The sequence below is a fragment of the Macaca nemestrina genome, chromosome 7 (assembly GCF_043159975.1).
Source record: "Macaca nemestrina isolate mMacNem1 chromosome 7, mMacNem.hap1, whole genome shotgun sequence".
In the NCBI taxonomy this organism is placed as follows: domain Eukaryota; kingdom Metazoa; phylum Chordata; class Mammalia; order Primates; family Cercopithecidae; genus Macaca; species Macaca nemestrina.
In genome coordinates this window covers 1205084-1232691 of record NC_092131.1, presented here as the reverse complement: position 1 = coordinate 1232691, position 27608 = coordinate 1205084, and the positions used below count along the sequence as shown (strand labels likewise).

General features: G+C 39.3%; 1 long non-coding RNA gene across 1 annotated transcript; it reads right to left on the bottom strand.

Annotated features, from left to right (window-relative positions):
- Window positions 1–9698: 9698 nt before the first annotated feature.
- LOC105489893 (uncharacterized) lies at window positions 9699–10608 on the bottom strand. Its single transcript, XR_011625317.1, has 3 exons — window positions 10499–10608; window positions 9938–10048; window positions 9699–9819 (listed from the first exon to the last, which is right to left on the bottom strand). It is a non-coding gene; the product is annotated as an uncharacterized lncRNA (long non-coding RNA).
- Window positions 10609–27608: the final 17000 nt, after the last annotated feature.

Here is a 27608-nt window from a genome sequence, read left to right as displayed (position 1 = left end):
CAAGTCAACTCCCCTCAACGTTCTTCTTGTTCTCTTACGTTTTTTTGTTTTTCCTCCTTTCCTTATTCTACCATTTCTTTATAAAACTACTGATGTTTTCATATTTCTTTAGACCAGCATTTATTTTCTAGAACTTATAAGAATGAAATAATATAGTATGTACTCTTATCTATTTGGCTTATTTTTCTCAGTAGAAATACTGAGAATTAAACCTTTTTATTGTGTGTGTTTATTTCTTATAAATATTGGGTAGCATTTCAGCAAACAGATGTAGCATAATTTGTTTTTCTATTAAGCTGCTAATTGATACTTGAATTTTTTATTACTCTAGGTCTTATTAATAATTCTGCTACTCAGCTTCATAATGTACATAAATTATTAATTATACATAACTTATATAAATGTTTCCCTTTACAAATACAATAACAGATTAAACAAGAGAATGAGCAGTTTGGCAAATTTTCTTTAATATTTCAGATCATTGAAGTTATGAGATAAAAAAAGAAACCTGTAAACCAAAGAGTATCGTTGACTAATCTCAATAGATTTAGGAAGTTCATTTTTCCAAGATTAAGGACATGCCAGTGACACAGCCTCAGGGAGTCCTGAGGATATATGCCCCAGATTGTGGGGCACAGCTTGGTTATATACAGTTTAGGGGGACATGAGACATTAATCAATATATGTAAGAAGTACATTGGTTTGGTTCAGAAAGGCAGGACAACTTGAAGTGGGGAGAGAGCTTACAGATCATAGTTAGATGTGAGAAAAATGGTTGCATTCTTTTGAGTTTTTGATTAGCCTTTAACCAAATGCACAATTTGCAGGAATAGTCACATAGGCCTACTATTCATGCAGAGAAACAATAGAGCAAAGGTAACAATCAGAATTGCATTTGACTGACGTGAGCAGAGAAATTATTCTGCCTGTTGTTGGTTCACAAGGGCTTTCCTTGTGGTGAAATTCTGAAGGAGGCATGCAGCTTTTTAAAACCTTAGTAGCTGTCATTTGAGGGAAGGAACAGAGGCGTGTTTGCCCAGCTGTTTCCAGCTGCACTTTGCCCTTGGGCTTGTGATTCTGGGTCTCAAAATTTATTTTCCTTTCACGCACAAGGAAATCTTGGGGGAAACGAGTTTTTGTAGAAAGAACCAAGCAGAAAAGCAGCTGTTAACCTTTTTGTGCACCTCCCTCTGGGGTTGACTCTGATCAGTGGGTCCTGAGCATGCCCTGCAGCTGATTTCCCCCATGTGTCCCTGGAGGTTTGAATCTGGGCTCGCACCGGCTTTTCCTCAGGTGCTTCTCTTGCACAGTAATGTAGTGATGTGTTCTTGGTTTGCAGATTGCCCATTTACTGATACAGCATCTTCTTTATATTGTCTCTGGAGATAATAAATCTAAGACAAATAAATATCCTGTCAGACCAATAGATCCTGAAAAAAACTATTTCCAGCACATTATTTCTTCAGTAGACATATTAGCAGAGTTTCCAGGTGAGTAGCCATATGAAATACATCTAATACCTGAATCTATAAAAAAAAAAATACAGATTGTCAAAAATGGAAAAACTAGGTTGAAATTCAGTTTTTACATTTTTATTTTCTTTATAAAGTGTGTAAAGCAATTATAAAATGCCAATATCACATTTTTATAGCATATGTAAGTAGAAACTGAGAAAAAAATGAGAAAATAATACAGATCAGAGCATAACATGCAACCTATCAAGACTGAATTATAAATTTAAAAAATGAGCAGACTAATAGGTAAAGAGATTGAATCAACTGTCACAAAGCTCCCCAAAAAGGAAAGACCAAGATTAGATGGCTTCATTTGAGAATTTTATTATATATTTAAAAGTTATCATCAATTCCTTTGAAACTTGTATGAGACATTGAAGAACAAGTAACAGTACTGACCCCATTTTATGCAACTAGCATTACCAAGATGCCAAGTTAGCGACATAAGTTATAAAAAATGAAAATTAGAAGCCAAGGATATAATAAACAAAGATGTGAAAATACTGAAAAAGAATGTTAGTAAACCAATTTTGATAGTGTATGATAAGATATAAAACTGGGCTTAATACCTAAGTAATGGGTTGATAGGTGTATCCAACCACCATGGCACATATTTACCTGTGGAATAAACCTGCACATACTGCGCATGTACCTCAGAACTTAAAATTAAAATTTGAAAAGGAAGAAAAACATAATGAAGTTAGATTTATTTCTGGATGTGATTCAACAAGTGCAAATCAGCCAATGTGCACTTGCTGAATCACCTCCAGAAATAAATACACCACATTAAGAAAATGTAGAATAAAACGGTGTGGTCATATCAATAGTTACACAAAAGCATCTAAGATAATTCAAGCCTTTTATGATAAAATCTCTCAGGTATGAAAAGAGCACACCTCAACATAATAAAAGTCCTGTATGAAAGCCCACTGATCACAACATATGCAAAGGCAAAAAAATAAAAATAAAAAATGATAAGACATATATAAGGTCAGAAAACAGAAAAGTATGCCCACTCTCAAAATTTCTATTCCTCATAGAACTTCTAGTCAAAACTGGAGTAATTAAGCAATAGAAGAACATAAAATTCATTTAATTAAGAAACAAAATTATTTCCGCAAATAGCATGATTTTTTGTTTGAAGGGATACTTTCTTACCTTCATTATCTTTTTAATGATTTTGCATATGCAGAACCTTAAGGGCTCCAACAAAGACATTAGAATTATAAATAAATTAAGTAAATTTGGATAATACATAAACAGCATACAAAAATAAATTGCATTTTTTTACATTAACCACAAGTCATCTAACAGGAAATTTAATAAAGCAAGCTAATTCTCAATAGTAATAAAAATAATAACATACATGTGAACAAATTTAAGCACAAGGTTAAGATATTTTTATCCTGAAAATAAGAAAATGCTGAAGAAGAAAATTAAAGAAAGAGCACATAAATGGAAAGGAACCTATGTTAATGAATAAGAACAATTAATAGTGTTAAAATGTCAATAGAACCAAAGTAATCTACAGATTCAAAGCAATTTGTATCAAAATCCCAATGGCATGCTTTACAAATACAGAGGAAACATTCTAAAATTTATATGGAATCACAAAGACCCCAGCTAGCCTAAGCAATCCTGACTAAGAACATGGTGGAAGTATCACACTTTGTTCATATTCTAGTACAAATGTATAATAATCAGATAAGTAATGATATGATTTGGCTGTGGCCCATCCAAATCTCATCTTGAATTTCCAGGTGTTGTGGTAGGTAAATGAATCACTGAGGCAAGTCTATCTCATGCTATTCTTGTGATAGTGAATAAGTCTCAGGAGAGCTTATGGTTTAAAAAGAGGAGTTCCCCTGGACAAGTTCTCTGTTTGCCTGCTGCCATCCATGTAAGATGTGACTTGCTCCTGCTTGCCTTCCAGCCTGATTGTAGGGCTTCCCTAGCCACATGGAACTGTAAGTCCAATTGAGCCTCTTTGTTTTGTACATTGCCCAGTCTAGGGTATGTCCTTGTCAGCAGTGTGAAAATGGACTAATACAAGTATTTCACTGAAAAAAAGGACAGATACTTCAATCAATGGAACAGAATACAGAACTTAAAATAAATTCAAAAATAGATGCTCAACTATTCCTCAATAAGCAAGCAAAATATGCAAAGGAGAAAAGGTAATCTATTCATTGTTTTGAAAAACTGGATATTCATATGCAGTGGAATGAAACAGTCCCTATCATACATCATACATAAAACTTCACATGTATTAAAGGCAAACATAAGACCAGAAATCATGATACTTACAGAAAAAATGTAAGAACAATATCTTTGATATTTGTCTTGGATACAATTTTTCACATAAAACACTGACAGTTCAGGTAATAAAATCAAGAATAAGTCAGTGGGATATTATCCAGCTATAATCTTTCTGCACAACAAAGAAAATAAGTACCAAAATGAGAGGGCTCAGTATGATGTGGGAAACATATTGACAAACAACATATCTGATAAGGGTTAACATACAAACTATGTAGCAAATCTCATTATTCAGTAACAGAAAGCTAATACATATATACACACATACATATAAACATACATAACTTGATTAAACACGGGAACGAACCTGAATATACATTTTAAAATTAACATACAAATGATGAAAATGTATGTTAAAACGTTCTCAACATCACTAATAATTAGTAAAATGCAAGTCCAAGTCACAATGAGATATCTCATCATACCTGTTAGAATGACTATTATGAAAACCACAAATGATAACACATTTTAGTAAGAAAATAGAAAATAAAGAACCTATGTACACTTCCTATGAAATGTAAATCTTTGTGAAAAACGGTATAGAGGCTCCTCAGAAAATTCGAAATAGAACCACCATATGACCAAGGAATTCTACTTCGGGCGATGCAACCAAAATAATTGAAATCAGAATCTTAAAGAGATATCTGCACTGTTATGTTCAATCAATAATTTTTCACAGTGAAATGGTCAGTCGATGGTAAAGGGCATGCATTTTCAGCTGTGAAAGTTAAATACATTTTGGAGATCTACAAGTTAAATAAGTTCTGGAGATCTACTGTATTGCACCATGCTTATGACCAACAATACGTGCTGTATACTTAAAATTGGTAAGGATTTAGATCTTATGTTTAGTATTCTTACACATATGCACACACAAATAATAAAGAGGCTAAAAAATATTTTGAGATGTTGAATGTGTTTACGGCCTTTATGGTGGTGGTTGTTTTATGGGTGTATGCTTATCCTCAAATTTATTGAGTTGCATACATCAAATATGTATGTCTCTTTAATATATCACTTATGTTTGAATAAAGGTACTAAAATAATTTTAAGAAAAATATTAATAACATTCATATTTTGTTTTAATCCAAAGTGTAAAGTAAATATCCATGAGTACATATTGATATTAACAGGCGATTTAATAACTAAGACAAATGTGGGAAAATAGAAAAGTATCCCTTAAACAATAACTCGAAACACTTGCGGTGGTTCCCCCTTTTTCAAATCAGTGAAACTTAAAACTCCTCACTTGAGAGTGGCCTTCACTTAGAATATGGAAAACTTAGGTTATGGCTTTGGATTGAGCAATGAGTTTTTAGATATAATACCAAAAACACCACTAAAATATGAAAGAAAAATCACTGCATCCAAAATTTAAGTTTTTATGTGAAAAAAAAAGAAATGCTGTTAAGCGAATTTTTTAAAAGGCACAGATTTGGAGAGAATATTTGAAAATTGTATGTTTGTTAAAGAACCTGTACAGAGAATATACCAGGATTTTCAAGACAGAACAGTGATAAAACAAACACATGAATTAAATAATGAGATTGTCCTTCTAGACCTCTGTTGACTAAAATAGGGGCGGCACCATGTCTGAGAGGCAGGAGATACACAGGAAAACCACTACCATTTCTAAAAGCATGCAGTTTATAGAGCAATTTTTACTTACCACCATCTCCCTGAAAATCTCCATTTTACATAAGAAAAAGAGCCTGGATTCCCTATATGTCCTGCATGTCAACATTTCAGAAGATAAAACTGGGTTTCCGATGACCTCGGACCTTGTTTCTCTTTTTTTTTTTTTTTTTTTTGACAGGGTCTGTCTATGTTGACACCAACAGAGCTTACTGCAGTTTCGACCTCCCAGCCCTGGCTCAGGTGAGCCTCCCACATCAGCCTCCCATGTAGCTGGGACTACAGACACATGACCACCATGACTGGCTGATTCTTTGTATTTTCTATTGAGATGGGGTTTTGTGATTTTGCCTAGGTTGCTGTCAAACTGCTGAGCTCAAGTGACCCACCCACCATGACCTCTCTTGGGTGTCCTTCACAGATAAGGAGCTCATCCCCAGGTTGGCCATTCCTGGATTCCTTAGGTCTGAACTCCAGACAGGCATTCTTCTTAGACCACTGGATTGACTTCAGGATATGGTTGAGTTATTTCTGTTAGGTACACCTCCTGTAGATTCCACCCCGGCATACCGTTGAATGGCCATCACTTTCTTATCAGGCCCTTCTTCCCCGATTTCCTTGGGGCCAGGTGTGTGGAGGGGCATTGCTACCACATGCTACAGCCACAATCCAGACCACAACAAAAGAGAATAAGGAGCACAACAGCAGTCACGCCCTTTCCCAAGCACTTGGGAGTTGGTTCAACCACACGGTTATAGGGTCATAAGACAGAGATTCTGTAGCTGAAATATGGGGTACCCAGGGCCACTATGGCTGGGGTTATCTTCCGAGCATTATCAGGGATATGTACACAGCATTCTGTTTTAATGTGCAGCTTTTGTTGTGAGCAGCAGTGAAGATGTCTAGGCCACGAGATTTTTGGAAACTAATGTGTCTGATTTGGGTGGTGTCTTCAGAGAGAAGAGAAATAGCATTGTAGGTATCACTGAAGGCCATGGCCGTGTGTTTAGCCAGGGAATTAACTGGCAACTGTTCATCAGTTGTTGCCAGCCATCTGGGAGGCAAATGCAAACAATGGGTAAATCCACCAGGCTTCATGCTTGTGGTGGTGTCTGACATTTACATTCTCCCAGTTAGTAGAGCTGGTGTCTGAATGGAACACAATGATCCTGGCAACAATCTACCAGTCCAATTAGAGGGTAGATAAGGCCAGCCATGGGTGTTGTGTGCCCATAGGCATCCCCGAAGTGAGCAGTGGGCTGACATCTGGAGAGAGTCACACTGCCACCCCAGTCACATATCTGTGGTTATTTGGAGAGGTGGTTACATTGCTGTGGGGGGAGCCATCCCATATTATGGGGTTTAGCTTGAGGCATGCTATTATCACTTCTTTAAATACATAAGTGTGCACAAACCACTGCCTGCATCTGCACTGCCCTCATCAACTGTAGCCCATCAGGTACAGCCCACTTCACAGTGGGGTAACATTAACCTGATCCTGTACTACATGGAAAATATGTCACCTCATCTCCTTGATGATGGGAAACTCACTGCATGAACTGCAGTTGTTTCTAATGGGAATAGGTGAAGATTGTTATGCCGAGTACAGAAAAGGTTCCAGGGTCTCAGTTAAGCTGTAGCTACTTGAATGCACCATGGCAGGTCCACAGTGGAGAAGAAAGGCTGCTCTCCACGTATCTAATCGTTCATTTTGTTCTTAAGAAAGGCTACCATCTGCCACCACTCAGTCAGTGAAGAAGTTTGTTGCACTCCTTCTGTGGGTGGAAGGTAAGATGTGTAGTGGGCACAAGAAAGGGCAAGTCATGTCACGGCCACTTAACAAGGCACAGGAAGTTGTATTGTTCTGAGAGAGCACCACCCCTGGCGGGGCCCAGTGCCTGGTTTACAACACTGAATGGACTGTCCCCCATTGTGAGTCCATAATGAAAAGATGATCCCTTCCATAAGGGAAGACAAGGACTCCTTATTTAGAAGCATAAGGAGGAGTAGGGTGTAAAATAATGTGACCTGTATCTCCTGTTATAGGCCCTTCCTCCATGGAGTAGAAAAACTGAACCATCAGGGGCTGGTTTGCCATGTCCAGGGCCATGTAATAATCTACTCACCTGAACACAGGAAGATCCTGTGTCAAGGGCAAGAGCATGTTACTTTGACTCCCACATGAGGGCATAATATACTGTCCCTTATATTGTCAACCTGGATCCCGATGGTGGCATCATGTCCTTGCATCAGAAAAGTATATGCATTGGAGCAATGGGAATGCCCATGTTCATTCAGGGTGTGAATGGCTGCTGGTGAGTGGTGACAGAGCTAAAGAGCATGTCTCCTTCTGGAGTTGTTGCTGGAGGTTTCTCTACTTCTTCAATCAGCCCTGTTGCTGTGGGTTGTTTGGCAGGTGGAAATGCCTGTTGATATCCAGGGCCTCCATCCATTCCTGAACTTTGTGTCTAGTGAAGCATAAGTCCCAGTCACTGTTGATTTTGGTGGAGATGCAGTAGGCTCACTTCACTGCTCCAGTATTTTTATGGTGGTCTTTTGGGTGGCAGCCTTGCTGGGATACGCCTGCATGAGCCTGTTCAGCTGTCTGCACAAGTGCAAGCACAGCAGGAGCCCTCAGATAGAGGAAAAGGCCCTACGTAGTCTACCTTCCACCACTGTCATGGGTTCCAGCCCTGGGTGATCTGTTCTGTGTCATGCAGCAAGGGTCTGGGGCATTCCTGCACATAAATAGGGCACTGCTGACACATGAGTACTGTGCCGTTTTATTGTAGGGGTAGGCCCCAATCCTGCATTATGTTTCAAAGGATATCCTGTCACCAATGTCCTATCCTCTTATGTAGCCAGTGGGCCACATTTTCTGTGGGGAGACATCCTGGAGGAGCTGAATGCAGGCTAGCTTCTCTGCCTGGTGACTTCATGGTAGCATAGATGTGGAGGCATCCATATCCACATACCATTATATGCATTCCCCAGATGTGATGGAGAATGTCCTTCCAGATGTCAGTCACTGCCAAAGAGGGCAACCAACCTCCATCCAGTCCTGTGCTTCACATGTAGTAGCCCTGCATCCTAGCTGCTCCAGCTGTGACTCAATGAGGCCAAGGTATAGCTCAGGCCATGGCTTCAGAGCATTCCAGCCCGAAGCCTAGGCAACTGCCACTTGGTGTTGAGCTTGTGGGTGTACAGAAGTCAAGAATCCCGGTGTGGGAGCCTCCACCTACATTTTAGCAGATGCATTAAAATGTCTGGATATCCAGGCAGAAGTTTGCTGCAGGGTCAGGCACTCATGGAGAACATCTGCTAAGGGAGTGCAGAAGGGAAATGTGGGGTTGAAGCCCCCATACAGAGTTCCACCTGGGGCTCTGCCTAGTGGCACTGTGAGAAGATGGCCACCATTCCCGAGACCCTAGAATGGTAGGTTCACTTACAGATTGCACCATGCACCTGGAAAACCCACAGATTTTCAATGCCAGCCTGTGAAAACAGCCAGGAGGAAGGCTATACCCTGCAAAGTCACAGGGGTGGAGCTGCCCAAGACCATGGGAACCCACCTCGTGCATCAGCATGACCTAGATGTGAAACAAAGCATCAAGGGAGATTATTTTGGAGCTTTCAGATTTTACTGCCTTGCTGAAATTTGGAGTTGCATGTTTGCCTTTAGCCCCTTCATTTTGGACAATTTCTCTTAATTGGAATAGTTTCGTGAAATCTGATGGCTTCAAAATTATGGGACTTTGCCTGCACAAGCTCTCTTTGCCTGCTGCCATCCATGTAAAATGTGACTTTCTCCTCCTTGCCTTCCACCACGATTGTGAGGCCTCCCCAGCCAGGTGGAACTGTTAATCAATTAAAACTTTTACTTTTGTAAATTGCAGAGTCTCAATTATTTCTTTATCAGACACGTGAAAATGGACTAATACACTTGGTGAATTCAAAAAATAATCCATGTTCAGATTGTGTGGATGTTTCTTGTAAAAATGGGGGCAGTGACTTTCAAGATTTTGACATGGTTGAGCAAAGTCCCAAAGTTTTCTCAGACATAATCTTTCACCTGTTACTGGAAGCAGAACTCTAATCTGTCTACATATAAGTGGAATCTGGATAGACATAACCGAACATGCAAGGACAATGAAGAATGACACAGCAGAACCCTTATGAGAAATTCTCAACAATTTTAATTTTCTTCTGAGAAAATGGCCATTCAGAAAGTACACCAGTTGAGAGCCAGTTACATCTAATAGAGGTCATGTTCTGGGAGGTTATTCTTTCCCCTGGGCTGGATCCATTAGGTTCATCTGGGCCCTGACACCAGGAACTGGAACTTTTATTCCTTAAACAGAAGACACTCCAATAAGGAAGTCATTCCCAGGGGAAGTGCAGAACAAGGAATCGGAGACAGATGTGTTCCTGTTTTCCCAGGACATGGTGGAACTCCAGGACAAGGTTACCTCTGAGAGGCTGTGGTCCCTGTGAGGACATCACATCAACTTTGTTTTCTGGAACGTTTGTCTGTTCAGGAAAGCTCAGAAGTGTGACTAAGACCCTTCTTCTGCCCCTACCTGTATTTCAGTAAATTCATGAAAAATTAGTGGTCTCTCACCAGGGAGCATTGCAACCTTAACATCGTGAACTTACAGAATAACATCCCTACACCCAATCTCAAGGAAATGCCTGACTCCACTCAATCACCAATTGCTAAATAATTTGTTCTTGTACATTTAGTTAATAAATTTGCTCAGTGCCCATTTCAACAGCCTCTCAGCTGCATCTTAGCAGTGTTTTACAAAATGAACACATCTCCTTCAGCAAGCAGAACATATAAAATCACCATGAATTGGTTGAAACTTATGTTGTTAATTCAGAACAAACATACTAAGAAATTAGCCATGTCACAATGTCAGAGTTTGTACTACTCTAAATGAAATCCCCTGAGCTTTCCAAAGTCAAATTATTCTCTTTCTCTAAAAGTCCTACCAACCACTAATCTATTTTTATCACTTTAACTTTACCTTTTCTTGAAGGTCTCATGAATGGAATTATACAGTACATAGTCACTTTTGCCCATCTGCTTTAACCTAACAAAAAATAAGTAGTTATTCCTGAATTAATTGCCACTTTGTTTTTATGGCTGAATAGTGTTAATTGTAGGAGTATAGCACATTTTGAGGACCTACTTACCTGTTTAAATACATCATAATTGCTCTTTTATTTGGCAATTGTATTAATTATGACTATTGACATTGGACATCTTTTCAGATTTTTGTTTTTCAGTTATGCATTTACTTTGGGGAAGTGTTTGTTAAGATTTTCAATTACTTTATAATTCTGTTTTTAGTATTATTTAAGATGATTTTTTACAGGTTTTTTGTATAGTCTAGACACAAGACCTTCCAAGCAATAAAAAGTATGTGTCTGACTTTAAATAAATTAGCTATATATGTATTCACACACACACACACACGTTTCTATTATTATGCCCTCATGATAGTTGTATATATTTCTATTTCTGAGATGTATGTGATGTTTTTATACAGGCATATAATGTGTGATCATCAATGTAAAAAAAACTTTACCATAAAATGTATAAAACATTGATTAATAAATTAAAGTGGACACAAAGTGGAAAAATATTCCTGGTTAGTGTTCTGGAAGAATCAACCATGTTAAAATGTCCATGCAGACAAAGCAATCTACAGAATCAATGCAATTCTCATGAATACTACAATGATGTTCTCCACAGAAATAAAAAGAAAATCCATATATATGTATGTATATGGATATATATGAATGTATATACACATATATATACACATATATACGTGTTTATATATAGACATATACACAGAATACCCAAAATAGCCAAAGGTATCCTAAGCATACATAGATATATGAAGACACACATTACCTGACTTCAAAATATATTTTTTATGATTGTTATTTTAGTTGATTTAAACATAATCTGTTTAAAACCATGAGACACCATATTAGGTGAGCATAGCATATAGATAATTGAAATTAATGGAGTCAATTTTACGAATGAAGAGGGTAATTGAGAATGTTCTGTATAAGGCACCTGAGCTAGATTTGATGTGGAGTAATGTCATTTGACGGGGGAGACAGACTAGTTACACATGCATATTGTAAGCCATGGTACAAAGCAGGCTCACCATTAAAAATTGACCAATGTGTCTGAGTTCAGCAAGGGAGAACACACTCTTATGCAGCACGTTACATTAATTGGATTCTTACTTATAGGAAGGCAGCATGGGACAACAGAAGCCTGGGATCTGTTGTGAGCTGGTCTCCCAAGGCTCAAGACATCTCCCTACAGTGAATGGAGCCTTGTCAGCCTGTGCCCCACTTGTGTCACAGTCGAGGGCCCTGACAGGAGACCACCCTGTGGTGTACCTCCACGGACTAAGTGACCCCCTTTGATAAAGCTCTGTAGGACATCCTGCTTCCAGAAGAGAAAAGAACAAAGATTGGGATGTCCCTGGCAGTTTCTCCCTAACTCAAGATGGTTCATCCTTTGGGAAGAACAGAAGCAAGGCCTGGGCTTTTCCAGGCAGTTCCTCCCTATCTCAGGATGCTGCATTTCCAGAACATTCTACGGTTATTTTTGAGAACTACATTGAAGAGGAAGGAGAACTGGGGTGCTCAAGGCCACCTGGAGAATTGTCCTTCACATGAGACAACCACTTAATTCACAGAGTCCTTTGAGTGATAGGCTGTGAGAGAAGATGAAATCAACAAACGAGGAGGCGTCATGTGGCCAACCCCACACTTGGGTTCTGCTCCAGGCCCATGCTTTTCAATCTGCTTTGCAAGTGTGGGCCACAAAGAGGTCACTTGTCCCACAAAGTCAAGCGAGTGAGGAGGTCTCAGTGGTTGGAAGACGATTATTTTCACCTGGCAGGGAGAAGCAGCCCCTGGCTTTGATCGGAAGTCCCTTCCCCGCCTTCCTGTGCGCGGCCTCTGGGCCGCCCCTGGGCTCAGAGGGCCTATGTCGCCCCCTGCAGGACAGAGGCCGCTCCACCCCCGGATGCCCAGGTCCATGTGGCCGGGTGTCCTGGGCTCTGTCCATGTCCAGGAGCAAGGCCCGTTCGCTCTGGGTCTGTATTTGATGATCTGGGCTTGGAAAAAATGGGAATGCGGATTTGAATTATGGAGCTTTCAGAAAGTTTTCATATGTCTTAATGTCATATCTTCATGTGTTATTTTTGCTGATGGCCTTGATAGACCCCCAAAACTAGACTGACTTCATTAATTGAAGTAATTTGACAAAATTTAAACAGCTGAGTCGTTTTTTTAGCAATACTTAAAAAGCTTAAAATTCTTTAACTTAGAAAATATATTCATTGGACTTTGATTGGACTGGAGTAGAAATGGACGTGGAAGAGTCGGAGGCTTGCCTCTGCACACAATAAAATGACTTCCAATGCCTGCCTGCCTGCCTTCTTTCCTTCCTTCCTTCCTTCCTTCCTTCCTTCCTTCCTTCCTTCCTTCCTTCCTTCCTTCCTTCCTTCCTTCCTTCCTTCCTTCTTCCCTTTCCTTTCCCCTTTCTTTTCCCGTTTACATCCTTTGCTTTTTCCTTCTTCTTTTCCATTCCTTCCTCTGAGCGAGCACAGATGAACACACAGCTATAAAGCTCAGTAAATCACTATTAGCGTTCTTTATTGTGCCTCCCACCCAGGCAGATCAGGAGGAATTGCTTGTCATATGGAATTCTAATTTTAAGAGAATGAAACTCTTTATATGCTTATGTATCATTTCTGAATCTTCTGTGATGATACAACTGTTTTTTTAAACCACTTTTTGTTGAATTGTCTTTTTATTGAATGTTAAAAGTTCTTTCTATATTATTTTGCAAATTCATGATAAGACACGTAAGTATAAACTATATTCTTGCAATTGTACTCTGTTCTCTTCATTTTCTTAATACAATTATTTAAATATAAAAATTATTTAATGATAAATGACTAATATTTATTGTATGTTTATGGAATATGATATGTAGTTTGCTACAGGTGTACATTTTGGAATGGGTAAGTCAAGCTACCTAACATGTCCAACACCTCAAAATTTTATCATTTCTCAGTGGGAAAAACTTTAATATCTACATTTTTAGCAATTCTGAACTATATAATACCTTGTGGGTATTGTTGTTAGTCTGTGCATAGCTTACTCCTTCTGTCCAGTTGGAAAATTTTACACTTTGATCAAAACTTCCCCTTTCCCAGTCCATCCCTCCAGTATCTTGTAACCAACATTCTACCCCCTATTTCTATGATTTTACAATTTGATACACTACAGTCAACTTAGGAATTATTGTATTCCTGTGTCTGGTTTGTTGCACTCAGATTAAGGTCCATTAGATTCATGCATGTTGTCACAAATGCAGAATTTCCTTTTTTTTAAAGGATGAACATCACTCCAATGTGTATATACTTGTTGTCTTTATTCATTCACCCAGTGATGGGAATTTAAGATGTTTCCATATTATTACTATTGTAAATAATGCTGCAAGGAATATGGATGTGTGGATATATCATTGACATGCCGATTTCATTTTTTAAAAAATACATGGTCAGTAGTGGCATTGCTGGATACTATCATAGATCTATTTCTATTTTTTGAAAGGATTTTATATGTTTTTTATAATCACCTTATAATTTGCATTTTCACTAACAGTGTGCAAAAATTCTCTTTTCTTCACATCTTCCTCAAAGATACTTGTCATTTTTCATCTCTTTGAAGATAGTCATTCTAACATCTATGAGGTGATACTTAATTGTGGATTAAATTTAAATTTCTCTAATTATTAGTCATGTTTAGCTTCTTTATGTATCTGTTTTCTAATTGTATTTACTCTTCTGAAAAATGTATATTCAAATCTTTTGGTTATTTTTAAAAAGGTCACTTGTTGTTGTCATTTTTGTTGTTGTTGTTGTTATGAAGTGGTTTGGCTCTCTTATATATTTTGGATACATTCCCCTTATCAGATGCCTAATTTTGTAAATTTTTTGCCAAACCTGTGGATTGTTTCTTCATTCTGTTAATTATTTTCTTTGATCTGCAGAAGTTCGTAGTCTGATGCAATTCCATTTGCCTATCTTTGCTTTTGTTGCCTATGTTTGGGCAATAATATCCAGAAAATTGTTGCTCAGTCCACTGTCTTACAGCTTGTCCCCTATATTTAGAAGTTTTACAGTTTCTGTTCTTGTCCAAAGTCACTCATATTCTTTTCCATTGATCTGTGTGTCTATCCCTCAAGCAGTGTCATGGAGACATGATTAATGTATACCCTAAAATAAGTATATATTTTTTTCTACATAGTAATTTAAAAAAACAATACCTTAAAAAATGTCACCACATGTACCTTCCCCTGGGTCTAGGCCCCATTCGTGGTGTGTCCTGAGTGTTTCTGGTGTCCTCCACTATCCTTCAGGGAGGTTTGTGTCTGGGCTCACACTGATGTTCCCTCAATGTGCCTCTCACACAGTAACACAGAGCTGTGTCCTCCGAGGTCACAGAGCTCAGCTGGAGGAATAACGGTGTTTTCAATGTGTCACAGGAGATGCTGCTGTGGCTCCAGAAGGATGGGTTGTATCTGGTGACTCTAGAATAACCTATTTCTCCCAGCCACTACAGCCCTTTTCCCAGTGGCTTTTGAATCCAATGCCAGTAGGTGCCACTGGTTGTTATGGAGAAACCAGAGACAAGGCAGAGGAGGAAGAGGGTCTGAGAGGGCTTCACCAGTCCAGGACCCAACTCCTGCAACTGCACCTGAGACAGGATACCTAGGGACAAGGACAATCAGTTTCTGTCAGTCACCTGCAGTCACAAATATTTCAAAGACCTAGATGTGATATCTGAAACACTCACCTTGGGTAGCTGTCAACATGCACAGGAGAAGACAGGCCATCTCATTTTCTTTGAGACCACAGCTCTGCCTTCTCCAGAGATTTTCTGTCTTGTCTGAGAAGAGATTCATCAGCTCCCACATGATGAGAGTGAAATTTTACCCAAGAGATTGAAGGGTAATTTGCATGTTTGGAGCCCTGTCCTAGCAACAGGGGAGAGACTGATTTCAGGCTTTCCTGAGACTGCCACGACCCTTGGGGGGCATCTCTTCTCTGGAGCTTTCATAGTATGTATTTCTGCATTTGGAGGGAATTTGATCTTTAAAACACTACGTGTGTTATTTAAGACAATGTAATGGCCCTATAAATGATTTCTCCTTCAATAATTAATTATAGATACAAATTTATAAAATATAATAGTCTTTCTTTACTAGTTAGCACTTTAAACAAAAATTATGAAGGAAACAAACTGATTTTGTTCCCCTTGAATTTAGTTTCATGAAGTATTTTATTTATTTTTAGGAAATATTGTAGTTGACAATCCAGCTGTTGGGGAGAGACTTCACAAGCCTGTGACTCAGAAGAGAAGGAGCTATTGTAACTCCTTTGTCTAAGACAAGAAAGCAATCATGTTGACTTTGCTGGCAGGAGAGAAAGAGAGACCCGCAACTTGGAAGAGAGCTGTTTCATCGTCACAACTCATTAGTGCTAATTCCATGTTCGTGTTTTTCAAGCGCATAACAATTATTTTGGAGTTCTCTATGCAGAAGGTGTGAGATTTCAGGGCACTTCCAGCTGACTTCTTCAGCAATTATTCTACAAAACTCATTGAATGTGGTGATTTCAGCCACGTTTATAGGGGCTTTCACTGTGCCCTAGAGGGGCTCTTCCAAGTGCCGGGCCCTGAAGAGCAACATTCACTTGGGTGTCAATCCGTCCCCACCTTGTATAAGACAGAATTTAATTTAAAGGGTGTCAGGTTTTGACATCAGTTTTCCTACTGTGATGCCATTCATATTAATCCAATAATTGACCTTCGTATTTGTCATGTGAAGGACGCTTTGCTAGAGTAATGTGCAAATTCAGTCACCGTGCACAACTAAAGCTGTTTCTCACTGGCTTTAACTCCATGACATTATTAAACACTACAGGGCTCCATGCGATCTTGGTTCACCCCGGGATTTTCCAACTCCTTCTCTATGGGACTTGTCTGGTGATTACTATAAAAGGAGTGAGTGACCCAGAGCCTACTTAGAAGGAGAATCTCCAATGTGGATATGTTAGTATCTCGTCTCATAAAGAAATGGAAAATACCTAACACATGGAAAGTCCTGAGAAGAAGCCTGGCATATGGAAAAAGCCTCCACCTATTAGCTTCTGATCAACTTACTGTTAAATTTATTGCCTTCATGTCATTTTGGAAAATAAAAACAAAGTGTGTGTGAAGCGTGATGTTGCTTGTTTGGTACAACAGCGAGGTGACGGCCGGGCGCGGTGGCTCACGCCTGTAATCCCAGCACTTTGGGAGGCCGAGACGGGCGGATCACGAGGTCAGGAGATCGAGACCATCCTGGCTAGCACGGTGAAACACCATCTCTACTAAAAAATACAAAAAACTAGCCGGGCGAGGTGGCGGGCGCCTGTAGTCCCAGCTACTCGGGAGGCTGAGGCAGGAGAATGGCATAAACCTGGGAGGCGGAGCTTGCAGTGAGCTGAGATCCGGCCACTGCACTCCAGCCTGGGCGACAGAGCGAGACTCCGTCTCAAAAAACAAACAAACAAACAAACAAACAAAGAAAAAACAGCGAGGTGAGGATAATGGAGAGCCCTGTGATCCCGAGGAGATGGCCTAATCCAAGGAGAGGGAGGCTCCAGGTCATGTGGACTCACACGGGGATCCTGCTTCTGCGCATCCCTCAGCCACTCCCAGAAGCCTTCAGGAGACAGGGGTGTGGGTGGGCCCTTGAGATGATCCAATGAGATCTGGAAGACAAGAAAAGATAATAATCTGGGATAAATTTAAAAAGTTAAAATAAAATTTATTTTAAATTCATAAATTATGGTTGTTTGTATTTACAAGGTAAGAAGCAATGTTATGATTTGTGAATGTAATATGAAATAACTATGATAATTAAGAATTAAGATAACTGTCATTAAACACCTCAAATTCTTATCATTTATTGACATTTGAAATTTACTCTGAGCTCTTTTGAAATGATCAATACACTACTTTTAAATGAACAACTAGAAATCAATTCATGTAAACAAATAAAAACAACTGAAATCAATTAGAAATAACTCTAATAGCCGGGCGCGGTGGCTCACGCCTGTAATCCCAGCACTTTGGGAGGCCGAGGCGGGCGGATCACAAGGTCAGGAGATCGAGACCACAGTGAAACCCCGTCTCTACTAAAAATACAAAAAATTAGCCGGGCGCGGTTGTGGGCGCCTGTAGTCCCAGCTACTCGGGAGGCTGAGGCAGGAGAATGGCGTGAACCTGGGAGGCGGAGCTTGCAGTGAGCCGAGATCGCGCCACTGCACTCCAGCCTGGGCGACAGAGCAAAACTCTGTCTCAAAAAAAAAAAAAAAAAAAAAAGAAATTACTCTAATAATTTACACTTAGTCCATCATTAAGTTTGATTCTTCAGGATATATGTTTGGAATTATTTTATTTTAATGTTTAATATGAATGCCTAGCATATATGCATAGGTCTGTGTATTTATACATCTTTCTCTCTTTTTCTTTTTTTTTTTTTGTAAGATGGTGTATTGCCCTGTTGCCCAGGCTGGAATACAGTGGCACAATCTCGACTCACTGAAACCTCCGTCTATTGGGTTCAAGCAATTCTTCTACCTCAGCCTCCCGGGTAGCTGTGATTACGGGTGTGTGCTACCACACCCGGATACTGTTTGTATTTTTAGTAGAGAGGGGCTTTTGCCATGTTGGCCAGGCTGGACTCGAACTCATAACCTCAAGTAATTCATCTGCCTCGGCCTCCCAAAAACCTGGGATTACAGGCATGAGCCACCGCGCCTGGCGGGTACATATTTCTATGGCCATAGATTTATGTCCCTATAGTTATGTAGTTGCTGATGTCAACACATGTTAATAAAACTCTAAAGGAATCATTGCAAATAATTAGGAATGTTTATTTCTTGAAAGTGTATACTTAAAAATACTTATATACAGAATTTTAATAGTTATTAAATACTATTGATAATAAATTCATAATAAATACGAGTAATACAATATCACAGCCTAGAATGCTCCAGAGTTCTGCAAATACAATCCTGACTTTTCCAGCTGAGGAGAAAGGAAACCTCCCCGAACACTTGCTCCTGGGACCTTTCCTGTCCTTAGTGGGTCCCGCGCGCCCCCTGGTGGCCCCGCACACCCCTGCAGGGGGGTTTGTGTCTGGGCTCACACTGACCTCGCCTCACTGTGTCTGTGGTGCAGTAATACACGGCCGTGTCCTCGGTTTTCAGGCTGTTCATTTGCAGATACAGTGTGTTCTTTGAATCGTCTCTTGAGATGGTGAATCTGCCTTTCACAGACGCGGCGTAATCTGCTGTTCCACCATCAGCTTTGCTTTTAATACGGGCAACCCACTCTAGCCCCTTCCCTGGAGCCTGGCGGACCCAGTTCATCCAGACGTTACTGAAGGTGAATCCAGAGGCTGCACAGGAGAGCCTCAGGGACCCCCCAGGCTGGACCAAGCCTCCCCCAGACTCCACCAGCTGCACCTCACACTGGACACCTGCAAACACAAAGACATCGTGATTAGAAACAGCCACACATATCCACTGTTTCTCTCACTCATGTCCCCTCACACTCAGTATCTCTAGTTCTCCACCTTTTAAAAGAGCAACAAGGAAAACCCAGCTCAGCCCCAACTCCATGACTGGTTTTCTGTGTTCAGTGCTGGTCACCAAGTGGAAACTCCTGGCAATCCCAGGCTGGGGCTCCTCTCCCAGAGCTGCAGAGTCAGGGCTGGGCTGGTTTTCATCAGCAGAGGGAGGACCCTATTTGCATGTGTCCTGCTATATAGGAAGCTATAGGGTGGGACGCCTGAGGAGAGGACAGGACCCAGATAAGATGACTGTGCCTTGCAGAGGTTTGATGACAATGATGGTATTTGGAAAATATGCTGTCTTATAAAATTATGCTGTGATAAACACTTTGAACTGATCACTCTATTTTATTTTTACATGTATGTGTAAATTATGTTTTGTCACAGTGTTTCTCTATGTACAGATATGAAAGTAAACCACACATAGAAAATGGGCTAAGGATGTATCTAAGAGCTCATGTCTGGATGGGCAAGCCCCGGTATCTGGGCCTGTGCTCCTCATCACTGGCCCCAGTTACTCCCTGAACCGACTCTAGGACAGAGCTGGGGATGCCTAGGATGGTTGTGAAGCCCAATTTCTGTAGTGAGAACTTGTGTGATTTTTGCTGCATTCTAGCATTCACCTAAAATATGGTGAGAACTAGGATATAGGCAGATAAATTCTTAGTCATTTTTGAAATTTATTACACACTTTTTGTATCTTTCTATCATTCCTTTCTTGTCTAAGTATCCATTTGTTTGCTTGTAATAAGTTTTATAAGTTTTAGTTTACATATAATAATCTTTTGCATATTTATATTGTACAGTTGATAAACATGATGGAGCCATCATCATTATCAAGGTGGACAAGAGAATTCTCAATATTTCCTTTTGTTCTTCTATATTCTTTATCCTTTTCCCTTTCTTTCTTTCTTCTACCCATTTCCCTGGCAACGACTGATCTTTACATTGCTGCAGACTCATTTGAATTTATCAGAATGTATATAAATGAAATAACATAGTATATATTCTTATTTATTTAGCTTACTTTACTTAACATAAATAATTAGATGCTTTACCTGTCAGTTTGGTATAACAGACTTTTTTATTATAAATATGGGGTAGTATTCTAGCAGACAAATTTACCGTAATTTGTTTTTCTATTAAGCAGCTGAACAATATTTGATTTTTTAAATTTTTCTAGGTTTTACTAAAGATCTGCTATTAAGCCTGGAAATGTACATAGAAAAGGAATATATTTTTCTTGTTTTAACAACTGCATCAATAATAACAGATAAACAGAGAAGAGGGAATTTTGAAAATTTTATTTAACACTTTCAATATTTAAAGTTTCAAGCAAACAACAAATCTGGAGTTTAAGGAGAAGCAAGTTCTTGTAGAGCGTAACAAAGACAGGATTTGAAATTATATATTTCTATGGCAGAGTCTGGAATATGACATATAACCTATTACAAGAGAAATATATATGTATATATACACACACACACACATATATATACACATATATATATATTGGATTGCTAGAAATTGTGTGTGGTAAGCATGTTGTAGTGTGAAATTGTAAGGGATCATATGCTCAAGAACTATTCTATCCTCTTGAATCCCTTTCCCCAAGAAAGGGGACAGTCACAAAAATCTTTCTTTCCCCAAGTGTCTGTCTAGGAAATAACAAGAGCCCACACTTCTGAAATGTATTCAGACCCATTTTCCTTATTCCCACAAAAGAACTAAGAATTTACCCTGCAGGGGCAAGTCACTGAAACCAGAATCCTAGGTGCACTTGTTCAATGCCTCAGGAATTGAGATGGTAACGCCAAAGATCTATTGAGAAGCAGCTCGCCTGTCTTTCTTATGGAATCAGAGCCTTAGTCTGCAGGGCAGGGCAGCAGATCTGCAAGGTGATGACACTGATGGAGAACACTGGAGCTGCGGGAGCAAACACCTGGGGAAAACAGGAGGACTCTACCCCAGGGGAAGGGCAAGAACACACAGACCAGCATCTCATCTGGAAGATGGTCAGGAACACTCACAAGGTTATACACAGACCCAGGGTCACTATGCCTTCCTAGGAATATGGACCAAGGAATGTGGACCTAGGAATATGGACCCTTTAGTCTAATGTCTTTCACCAATTTAGAAATTGTCAGTTAAATAAAACACTTGAATGCGCCTGAGGGAGCTGAAAGAGATTCTCTGGAGGACAGAACAAGGTGAAGAGACAAAGTCAAGCAGAAAAGACAAGGTATCATTGGAGGATCTGTAGTCTCTGGTGGACATAGTAGGGCAGACTTCAATTCGTTTTTGAAACCTTTATATCAGTCTTTAGTAATTTATATGATAAAACAGTCAACCTCATCAATGGTGTCTTATTATCCCCATCAGGGATGAGGGTCCATGTGGGCATGTGGTGCAGTTCTAGTCATGGAGGCAGAGGAAGTGGTCAGTTGAGGTGTTCCTGGTCCTTCAGAGGAGAATTGCAGAAATGTCTCATCCCCAATTCCAGACAATATTTAATATATGTGTGTGACTCTTGGGAATGTTGTCACCATGTCACTGTATGATGGGAGTCCCCTGGGGGTAGAAGCTGACTTTCTGGATGTATCAGTGTGGAAAATTGAGAAAAGAAACTGCCTGGGAAGATGAGCTGTCAAATTATTCAATCCTGGAGCCACTCACTTCCAGGCTTCCTGTTTCATCAGGTTGTGATTTTCCTCATTGTTTAGTCAGCCTAGGTTGTCTTTCTTCACTCTCTACTAAAATGGTCGCACATCATAACTTAGAAGTATTAACATAAATAAGTAATGAATTTGAAAATTAGAATAAGTCCCAAGTGAAGACAGTTACTGTGTGGTTAATAATGTGATAGACAGGAGACATGGCTGGATACTAAGTGTGTGTTCACATCTATTTTGTCTAGATTCACAAAATATTTTGTATATGCCTTAAGTAACATTCCCATTGAGACCCTTGATTTAGCATTATTTCTTGATGACTAATGCCTAATAAAAGTGGTGGTTATTAACTAATAATTTATATTACTAGTACATTCATTTATGATATATTCCTCTACCTGATGTAAAATCATCCAAGAAGGCAGAAGTTACTGCACTTACTAGACCTTGTCAATTAACAGAAGACTGGGATTAAATACAGATGTTCTACTGCAGTGCAGAATTTTAAAATGTGCCGCAAGCAGAGGTTTTAAAATCTTCTGGAAACCCTATCAAAATGTGCAGCAAGAAACAACAGTTTTACATAAAATCATACATTCTAGAGACCTGACATATAAATGTGAAACCAAATGGGAACAAAGAGGAAAAAAAAACTAATATGGAAACTCGAATAATGTTCTGGTGCATCATTACAGGAAACAGTGCGTGTTAACCTGGTTTTAATATTATCTAAACATAGAAGGCATTGCCGTTGTTCATATCATACAGAAATCAGTCCTATGAGCAATATTCTGGATATGTTGAAAAATGGCATCTTTAAATAAAAATATATAAAAACTTTAAAAATTATGGAAAATTTCTTGGCCAAGAGTTATCCCTCTGACACTAAGACATTCTGGTCCCGCCCTCAGGACACATCCATTATTGCCCTATGACTCAGGAGCTGGAAGATGCATACATTTAGAAATTTTACATTCATTGCTCACTATCGTCCTACTGCAGGAGGTGTGTGTTACACAATACTGAAAGCAATTTTTATACTCACTCCAACCACCAAAATTTTAAGGTTGCCTTTTTATATCATCTTTTAACTGTATTTTGCGATCTTCAACCAAGAAATTATGTCTATTGGAAGAAACATCTGAAAAAATTCTGCTGTTGGAACATATTGGGATAAATCTTTTCAGGCGCGATTAACCAAAACACTGCAGAAAAAAAAATTCAGGGAGTCAGTTCTTGGGTTGATATGTTGCAACTACAGAATCAGTTCAGTCCAGATATGGTGACTCATGCCTATAATTCCAGCAGTTTGAGAAGCAAAACCAGGGGAATCACATGAGACCATGTGTTTGAGACCAGCCTGGGCAACATAGAGAGACCCCATTTCAATGAAAGATTAAAAAAAATAAGCTGTGTGTGATGGTGCATCCATCTAGTCCTAGCTACTCTGGAGGTTGAGGCAGAAGGATTATGTGAGCCAGGAGTTCAAGGTTACAGTCAGCTATGATTGTGCCACTGCACTCCAACCTGTGTGATAGAGTGAGACCCTATTCTCTAATTATAATAACAATAACTAAGAATTTTACACAATTGTAAGGCTACTCAAATAGAAGATATTAAAATGAACATCCTCAGGAATCCTCTGGTGCTTGTGATGTTTTGGAGCAGACCTAAGACATTCAGAATAAGCGCATGATCTTAGATGGTGAAATGACTCCACACAAGACATTGGAACAGGACCCATGTCTAATCCCCTGCCCCATGCCTTTCACCCCTTTCTCCTCATTTCAGTCCTACTTTTAATTATTATTTGCTTATTCTTATAAGCAGACTTCACATTTTTTTGTAGACTTGCTTATTGTCCACCCATATTGGACACTGATCTTTTTATTCACGATTTTTATAGTTGCTACATAGAATAAGTCATCACACTATTGTTTTGATGTCTGACTGTTGATAACTTAATGCTCATTCCTCTGTCACCTCCTTTCTTTCCAACACAAGGTGAATCTTGTTAGGAATCACAGGAACTCCCTCATTTGATGCCATCTGGAGGTTGAAACCCCACAAACTCCTTTCTGTGAGTGAGAACCCTCACTCTGCCTCCACCACCAAACCACTAGAGCAACCCTGAGCCAGTCTCCTTTCTTGCTCGATCAAGCCATTTTGGACATTCCTGAGATATCAGCTCTACTCTCAGCAGACACCTCCAGAGGTAATTAACCTTTCTGTATTCACATGGGGGAGTGTGCGGCACCCACAGATGTGACATCCACACTACAGTTTAGTTGAGATCTCTTGGTCTTTTTATGGTGTCAACTAGAACAAATGCGGAGAGCTTGGTGCCATAGCTCCTAACCACAGGACACACCTGTTCCCTGAACCAACCCCAGGACAGAGCTGGACATGCCTGGTGTGGTTTGATTAACCCCTGTTACGTCATGAAATCATGACATTATTTTGTTGTATTCTAGTGTTTCCCTAAAGATAGAGTTAGGCTTAGGGTTTATTAATGTGTATATTCAGGAGTCTTTGATTTCATATATGTATTTAACTAAATCTTTAATTCTGTGTTGATAAATTTAAAATTTCTTCAGTTTATGAGTGAAGTCCTTAAACCAACGTTCTATTATTTTCTTTTTTTATCTATCATATATTTTATTCATCTCTGTCTACCTCATTTTACACCAAATTATACGTGTTTAAATTTGTAATATTTTAATGAGGTGAAATTAACAAATAATACCTATCCTGTGATGTGTACAATTTGACAAATAGTGACATAACCATTACTTTTCTCAACATAGAAAAAATCAACTATGCTCAAAATTTCCTCATTTTCCTACAATTTCTGGGTCCTACACTTTCCCTTCTCACACCACGCCTAGAGTCAGCTACTGGTTTTCTTTATGTAACTTTAGATTACTTTTCATTTTATAGAATTTATAAAAGAGGACTTGTATGTATGTACTTTTATTCATTTGTCTTATTTTACTCATCATACGTACTTGTGAATTCACCCTGGCTGTTTAGTGTATCCAGCTGTACCTTATTGCAACAGTGAGTGTTTCTCCAGTGAATGAATTTACCACAATTTGTTTACTGATTAAGCTGCTGATTGATATTTGGATTGATTTCAGTGTCTGGGTATTATTTAAAACCTGATACTCATCGTAGAGAAATACGCAGCTGAGAAACAACGTTCTTATTCTTACAGCAATATGAACAGGAGCTAAACTGGAAAAGTTGCCCTTTAACCAATTATCTTCAACACATCACGTGACTGAAGTTGTAGAATTCTGTGTGTGAGAGTGATTTTGTGAGTGAGAGAGGAGGAAAGAAGAGAGAAAGAAGAGAAAGAGATCCTACATAATTGACCATAACTTATGAGGTACTCAAACAGGGACTCAGATTCTTTTTGGAAAAGGTCCACAGAGGATGGAGAGGACGACTTGATGCACCTACATATGGTTATATATTTATATAAATGCCATTTTCTAATAATACAGAGAATCACATACATGAGAATAAACATAGTGGCGGGTGTCCAGTGGTGAAATATGATGGTGATGCCAAACCTCATCTCCTGCACCTTTTCCCTCTTCCACCTGCCTTGATGTGTCCTGAGCGCCCCCTGGTGTCCTCAGTGCCTCGTGCTGCTCCTGAGCTTCCCGGCAGGGAGGTTTGTGTCTGGGCTCACAACGTCTTTCCCTCGCTGTGACTTTTCTATAAAAATCATGGTTGTGGACTCGTTGCTCAGGTAGCTCAGCTGTAGGAAAAACTGTTTTTTGGATGTGGATCTGGAGATGGTGACTGGACTCTTGAGGAGTGGGTTGGATTGTGCACTCCCCTCATGACCTGTGCACCTGATTTGCTCCAGTCCCTTCCCTGGGGAGCTGATGGATCCCACTCCAGCAGGAAGCACTGGTTGTGATGGGAAATTCAGAGACAGCACAGGTGAGGAAGAGGGTCTGTGAGGGCTTCGCCAGGCCAAGAGTGCACTGATATACACAGCTGTGGCATGCACAGGTTCTGAACAACATGTTGAAATTTAGAGATATGCACATTTTGATACATAAATAAAAATAGGATTGTATTGGCAATAATATATAGAAAGAGCTCTGAAATAAACCGATTTATAGATGGCGAACTGATTTTCAGCCTGAAAACCAACAATACACAATGGATAAATCAAAGTCTCTCCCTAAGAGGGTGTTAGAAAAACTGGATCTACACATGCAAAGAATTAAGAATTTTAGTTTACGATAAACACAAAAAATCAACTCTAAATGGGATATATGGTTAAATGTATACCTTGAAATTGTAAAATTTCCCCACCCAGAAAATAATATTAAGAATGATTTCCTGTATTTCAAATTAAAGTTACAGACAACAAAAGCAGAATTGAACAAGTGAAACTACATCACAACAAAAAGATGCTGGCCAAGCGTGGAAAAAATTCCAACAGACAGAATGGGAGAATATAATTTCAAGTCATGCATCTGAAAAAGTGTTAATATCCACAATATACATGCAACTTCTACAACTCATTAGCAAAATCATAATCGTCCGATTGTAAAATGGTCAGTTTTACACCTTAAAAAATTACGAACATAGATTCTTGCCTCTGGGTAATGGAAAGTTTTGTGGTACACTTGGTTAGGGTAGACTTTGTAGTTATTCAATCCAAAATTAATATATGCGGTGTTAGCCGGGCACGGTTGCTCACACCTGTAATCCCAGCACTCTGAAAGGCTGAGTTGGGTGGATCATCTGAGGTCAGAAGTTTGAGACTAGCCTGACCAACATGGTGAAACCCCATCTCCACTAAAAATACAAAAATTAGCCAGAAATGGTCATATATATGTGTGTATATATATATATATATTTCTGATTTTACTTAATATATGTTAGAAAACTGTCATCAGTTGATTCTAGGTCAGGTAGATTGTCAATGATAAAATGAGTGGGCCTGATTCCATCAGAGCAGTACTGGATACAATTAAATGCCATGGTAATTCGGCAGCTTCGCCTCTCTCTGGGACTTCCAGCCTGCACTTACTGATGGATGATCTTCTGGACATTGGATATTCCCAGCCATCTCCAAAATCTGTCATCCTCTACGTCTCACAGAAATGTGGCATGTCCACCTGTAGCTTGTCAACCCTGAATAACAGGCAGAAAGAGACTCTAAAATGTGATAATATTTATTCTAGGATGTGCACTGCAATGGAAATATGTATGGGTGCATTCAGGTTGGTAAAGGAAGATAAAGAAATAAGGAAAAATGAGGAGGGTTACATCAGCTGTTTTGAGACAATTATCCCGGACTAGAAGGATCAGTAATAGAGGTGACATCAGTGTGAGGTTGAACAAGCAGTTGCTGGGCAGATATACTTGGAGAAGTAATTCTTTTAAGGTTGTGATGGCTTTTTTGCAAGGTTGTGGCTGTGCAGAGTCTATTTATGATAGTTCTTGTTATCAGGAACATGTGTGTTAGAACCCTCCTTCATAGCCTTCCCCAGCTTCATTCATTAGGGTTTTAACACAAGTGGCTCCATCTTGATTCTAATAAATTTCCCAAGCTCTTTCTAACACTACTTCTGAAGCAGATGACTGACAGTTTGAACAGGGTTAATTCCACATCCTCATCCCATTTTAATAAAATAAGTTTATCCCCTTCACTATTAACAGCCAACTGCATTCGCAGATGAGTCTACACACAACACAGTG